The following is a 6,774-nucleotide window of genomic DNA, read 5'->3' as shown; positions in this document are numbered from 1 at the left end:
CCGCAGCGCCTCGCAGCGGCCAGCGGGAACACCCCCACCCCCAGACAAGGCCTGGAGTTCTTTGGATTGAGGTTGACTTCTGAGCAGTGGGAGGCAGGGGTTTGGGTTGGAGTTAGGTTTTCCTCGCAGGGTTGCCAAGAGGGGTTATTTGAACAACGGGGCAATTCGGAATAGAAACCTTCAACCCTCGACCCTTGTCCAAGCGGCTATTTCAGTGCATCCCTAGTTCACTTAACTGGGGCTGCTCGGTGCAAATGTAACAAAGATGAATGATCCAGATTCGCTGAGGTAGTTGGAGGGGAGAAAGGTAGCCTTTAATACAAGCTGATTGTAGGTTGCTTGTCAGAATTGTCCCTCCCATATAGAGCAGGAAAAAGCACTCAGTGCAAAAGTATTCTTATCACACTTTACAGATCACTGTCTTAGTCTTTTGGTCTATTTTCTTACACAACTACTTGTGCCATACCTAGGAGAGCTCCCTAAACATAAGACTAGGGTAGTAAATTCTAGGTATGTTACCAAGAGATATGTGTGTGTTGGCGGGTATAAGAAATATAAAAGCTAGTGGAAACTAAGAGTCATTCAAAGAGTTTGTTTAGTCAGAGTGAATACAGCCACAATGGTGATCCAAACTATTTTCCAGCCTAGATATGTGTAGGATATTCCTCCCAAGAAAATCTCCATGGCTCATTGCATACAGGAAAAGATAAGCCAAGTGGCTCTCTCTAAAGTTACAGCTCCTTAAGTGATTTTGTCTTGAAATAATCAATATACCAATTTGGCACATTTTGAGATGGCATGTCTTTAACTTTTTCACAAGCATTCAATGCTGTATTGTTGAATGAGTATATGAATGAATCGGACCCCATTTAAACAGTTTGAAAAGGATCCCCTCCATTTCCTTATACTTGTCTCCCTCTCTCCTCCAGGGAAAATCTGGCAGGAGAAATCCCAAGAGTTCCTGCCCCCATGAGGGAAGGATAAGTGTATGATTTTCACCACTGCTTTGGGAATGTTCCCTACCCTTATAGACGTAGTTGTACCTGTATTTAGCAAGGTATGAGAAATCCCTTTTGAATGTCCTTTGACCTTGTTAGTGTTCCTGATCCTGTGGCTCCCCACCTGATGTTATAGAACGCATTTCCTTGCCCAATAGTAACTCCAGGTTCCTCTCCAAGCAGGTCACAACCCAGCTCCAGGAGAACCCCCAAAAGCAAGGTATATAATATAACTTTTCAATATGATAGTTTCTTTCTTCTACTTTTCCAGATAAAGGAATTTTGTCTCCGAGAGTCCCTTGAATAAACTTCCAAAGATACAGAGTGCTTCACTTCCCTCAGAGGCTTTTAAAATAACACCATAAAAAGTGAGATGAGGTTTTAAGTTATATTTGTTGGCTGTCAGGGCAAACAGTTGTAAAGAGAGGAAAAAAAAAAAAAAACAGAAAGCTCAAACCAGCCTGTAAGACATGTGCTCCTGGGAGCCGACTAGTCTGCATTTGTTCCCAGACTTTGATTAATGGGAATTCCTGGCAGGGGGCCCATAAAAGCCAAGCAGGCAGTGGCTGAGCTGCTTGGAGATCTTGCTTGCTCATCCCCAAGTAGGCACACGGGTTAGTGCAACCAATGAAAGGGGTTTCCTGCATTACCCTCTGCAGGAGGAAGGCTCCCAGCCAGCAGCTTTGTTCTTGCTCCTCTGACCAGTTTAATCACAGCCAGCCTCATATACGCACCCCACCACCTGTTTCTTCGGCAGAAAGAAGTCTGCTCTGCAAATGATAATAGCCACTGCTTTGTGCTAATATAATCTGTTCCTACTCCCAGCAACATGTATGTCATGTGTTCACTGCACCAGCTATCTTTCATGCTGTTAGCTTCAACATTTAACCTTCAGCACCCTGTTCTGGCTTCTATCCCTGCTGCTCCACCGGACCTGTCTTTGTACAGCTTCTACTCAAGTAAGAAGCCTTCCATATGCCCCTCCATATCCTGTTCCTCCAGAGGAAACTATCTGGAATCATAATTCTCTTATCACAAATATATGACACTATGTGCTTTATTTTTGGCCTGTTTTTTTAAAACTTTCTGCAAATGGAACAATTTTGCATCCTTCCTATAAACTCGCATTTTTCACTGAGCATTGTTTCTAAGATTCACAATACTATATTCACTGTCATGTAGTTTTTCAATGTAAGAACATACCTTGATTTAGTCACTCTGTTTTTGGACAATGGGTTACTTCCAGTTTTTGCTGTTGCGAAGAATGTTGCTGTGAACAGTTTTCAATATCACTAATTTTTTCCCGTACTGAGGATTGAACCCGGGGATTTCTCACTGAACTACATACCCAGTTCCCACCCCCCACACACTTTATTGTAAGAAAGGATCTTGTGAGTCACCCAGGCTAGGCTCAATCTTTCCTCAACCTCCCAGAATATTGAAATTACAGCCATGTGCCACCACACCTGGCTTCTTCAACATTACTTCTAATACATGTGTGCAAGAATTTGTTTTTGTTTTTTGCTGTACTGAAGATTGAACCTCAGACTTTTGCCCTGAACTACATTCCCAGCCAATTTTTATCTTTATATTTTATTTTGAGACAGCGTCATGTTAAGTCACTAAGTTCTCTAGGCTGGCCTTGAAAGTGTAACCCTTCTGCCTCAGCATCCCAGAGTGCTGGGATTATAGGCACGCACCATCACACCTAGCAGTGCAAAAAATGTTTTTTAGGACATGTATCTAGAAGTAGAGTTGTTAGGTCTAAGGTATGGTGTGGCAAATCCATTAGCTAATGTCAAGTTGTTTTTGAAACTGGTTATCCCAATTTTTATCTCCACCAGCAGTCCTCTTACCCTACATCTTTACCAGCTTATTTTTTTCTTTGTGTATGAAATGATTTCTCATAATGGCTATGTTTTGTATTTCCCCGATTACCAGTGTGGTGGTGATTCTTTAACGTTTGGTAACCATTTTTATTTTCTCTTTTCTTCCTTGTCATATCTTCTGTTCTATTCCATGTGGTTTTTGTTGTTGTTGTTGTTGTTTGTTTTTGTTTTTTGAGACAGGGTCTCACTATATAGTTGAGACTGACATAGAACTCAATATGCAGCCCAGGTTGGTCTTGAGCTCACAGCAATCGTCCTGCCTCAGCTTCCCCAGTGCTGGGATTACAGGTGTGTGCTACCACACCTGTTTTTTGTTTTTTGTTTTTTTTGTATTCCACGTGTTTTGATAAGTCCTTTTTGACCCCAAAGATGTAAAACTATTCTCCCATAAGTTTTAAAATTTCATCTTCCACCATGTCCACATTGCATCTGAAATTCATTGTTTCTCTCATTTGCAGTGCTAGCAGTATCCTATAATGGGTTTCCATGTATGTCTGGTTCTGTCTTCGGGCCTCTGGCTTTTTCCATTGTCTATCCTATTGCTAGTACCATATTGCTTGACAATCCATGGCTTTATTTCAAGTCTTGATTTCTGATCTTGGCAGTCTTACCAAACTCACTTGTTTTCTCCTTTATAAAAATTTTAAGGGGCTGGAGATTTAGCTCAGCGGTTCGGTGGCCTGCCTTGCAAGCACAAGGACCCAAGTTCAATCCCCAGTACCAAAAAAATTTAAGTAGGGCTTGGGGGATTTACTTCAGTGGTGCCGCTGCCTGCCTTGCAAGTGCAAGATCCTGAGTTCAATCCCTGATACTGTTAAAAAAAAATTAAGTATTCTTAGCCCTTTGCTCTTCAGATAGCCTTTAGAATTGGCTTATTAGGCTTCATGAAAAGCTTGGGATAATGCTGTGGAACTACAGTAAATCTGTGTGATGGGTTGAATTGTTCATTCACAATTACTTGTTTCATTTCCACCCCTGTAATACTTTCCCATATGTGGTATAGACTTTTCTGCAGCACTGGTTTGGAGCTTGTGTTGAATCACCCTGGTCAACGCCATGTTGGAGCAGAAACTTAAATATGTTGTATGCTTTAGTGTTTTCTCCAGTTCCCTTGAGAGTCTGCCCTCTGCCATGAGAACATCATGCTCCCAAAGAGTGGTTTCTTTAGCCAGCATCCTAGAATAAGAAGACAGATGAAATCACAAAGAATGCAGCTTAGCAACTAGAAGTTCCCACCTTTTATGTAATTGAATTGAGAAATCAATTGGTCACTATTTGAAGAAAATTAACATCTTTACAGTACTGAGTCATTGATACAAGATGTGTGCATAGCTCCATGCAGTATTATCATATATTTAGTTTCATGTAACCACAACCACAATCAAGATATACAACTAAGATGGGCGAGGTGGTACACACTTATAATCCCAGCTACTGAAGAGGCCGAAACAGAAGGATCCCAAGTTTGAGGCCAGTCTGGGGAGCTTGGCAAGACACTGTCGCAAATTAAATAATAAAAACAGCTGGAGATGAGCTCAGTGCTAGAGAGATTATTTAGCATGCACAAGGCCCTGAGTTCAATCCCCAGTACTGAAAACACACACACACACACACACACACACACACACACACACACACACACACGTGTTTGCATGCATGGGATTATCAAACTGTATTTTGAATATATCTTAAATTTTGAAAACATTTTTACAGGAAGACACACTGCTATATTAATCTCCCTCACTTCAAACACTTCTTGCCACTTTCTGAAGCAGTTGTGGGAATCCTGATTCATGCATGTATTTAGGAAGTATGATAAAAAATACAGTGCACGTGGGCCAGGGATTTGGCTTAGTGGTTCTGCCACCTGCCTCATAAGTGCAAGGTTCTGAGTTTGAGCCCGGTATGGAAAAAAACAAAACAAAACAAAAAGACAATGAAAAAAACCAAAACACAGCGAATGCTGCTGCCCAGTGCCATTCAACAGAAAGTCAGGCTTGTAAATACTTTATAATGTGTCCTCATTCCTGTCCACTTTATTCACCGGAACTAGAACCATGTTACTTCTGTTTCTTCCCCAAAGTCAAATATATAAGAATAAAAGGAAAATGGTTTTAATCAGTTCAGGACATGGAAGCAGCCATGACCAGACAACTAAAGATAATCACCAAAAGGACTTCCCGAACTGCTTCAGAAAGTAGCAAGAACAAATGTTGGGGATTTAGCTCAGGAGTAGAGCACTCTCGGTTTGGTCCTCAGCACCAAAAATAAACATAAACATAAAAGTGGCAAGAAAAATGAAGCATGTGTCTTTGAAGCAGGGGGTATTTTGAAGAGGATTACTGGTGATGTATCTTTTCCTATAATAACTTCAAAACTTTAAACATTTATTGTATTTATTTATCACACCTCATATATGTATAGAACTATTGCCCCCAAAGAATCTTAAAAAAAAAAAAAGAAAAAAAGGAATCCTCCTCATGCAGCTACAGTATAATAGCACCCAAACTTGTTGCTGATCCCTGGCAACCACTAATCTGTTTTCCGGTTCTGTAGCACTGTTATTTCATAATGTCATGTAAATGGAACCTTCCCGTATGTGACACCCTTTGAGGCTGCCTCTCCTCCTGCTTTCCCTCCTTCCCTCCTCCTCTTTCTTCCTCTTCTTTGATACTGGGGATTGAGCCAAGGGCCTTTGCACTAACCTGCATGACTGGTCCTTTTTATTTTGTATTTTGAGTCAGGGTCTTCTTGATAAGTCACTATGTTGCCCAAGCTAAACTCAAACTTGTGATCCTCTTGACTTAGCTTCCCAGAGTATGTGGACTACAGGTGTGTGCCACCAGGCTCAGTTTGAAAGTGAATTTTTTCACTTAGCGTAATACCTTTAAGATTTATTCAAGTTGTGTGTATCACTAGCTCAGTCTTTTTATGGCTGAGTAGTATTGCGTGATGTGGATATGTCACAGCTTGTTCAGCCATTCATCTGTTGAAAATCATATGGAATATTTATACTCTTTGGTTACTATATATAAATCTGCTATGAATATTTGTATACATATTTTTATATGAACATAAGTTTTCATTTCTCTGGGATAAGTACCCGAAAAGGCTGTTTCTGGGTGTTATGGCTTCTATCAGAGCATCCCCCATGGGCCCATATGTTAGAGGTATTGGTCCCCAACTTGGCACTGCTGGGAGGTGGTAGAAATTGTAAGCTGAGCCTAGTGGAATTGAGAGCACACCCCCAAAGGGACTTGGGACTGTGGTCTCCTTCTCTTTTTCTTTCTCTCTCTCTTTTTCTCACCTGTGAGGTAAGCAGTTTTACTCTACCACATAGTCCTACACTGATGCTCTGCCTTGCCACAAACCCAAAGCAGGGCCAATTGATTATGAAATGAATAAACTTTTTTTTTTTGGTACTGGGGATCGAACTCAGGTCCTTGTGCTTGCGAGGCAGGCAGTGGAACAACTGAGCTAAATCCCCAGCCCAAAATCAATTCTTTTTTTTTTTTTTTTTTTTTGGTACCGGGAATCAAACTCAGGTCTCTGTGCTTGCGAGGCGGGCAGTGGAACAACTGAGCTAAATGCTTGGCCCCTGAATAAACTTTTTGAAACTTGATTATCACAGATATTTGTTATATTGAAGGAAAGCTGACTAACACACTGGATCATTTAGTATTTGTATATTTAGTGTTACAAAGAAATTGCTGAACTGTCTTCCAGAATAGTCACACCACTTATTCCCCATCATCCATGTATGAGAGAAAGAGATCTAGTCTCTCTGCATCTTTGTCAGCATTTGGTATTGTCACTATTTTTATTTCAGCTGTTTTGATAAATATGTAGTGGTACCTCATTTTGGTCTTCATTTGTATTTCCTTACT

This window comes from Fukomys damarensis, unplaced genomic scaffold, assembly GCF_012274545.1.
Source record: "Fukomys damarensis isolate Sample0158 unplaced genomic scaffold, DMR_v1.0_HiC HiC_scaffold_14, whole genome shotgun sequence".
In the NCBI taxonomy this organism is placed as follows: Eukaryota; Metazoa; Chordata; class Mammalia; order Rodentia; family Bathyergidae; genus Fukomys; species Fukomys damarensis.
Note: the sequence above shows the minus strand (reverse complement) of the source record.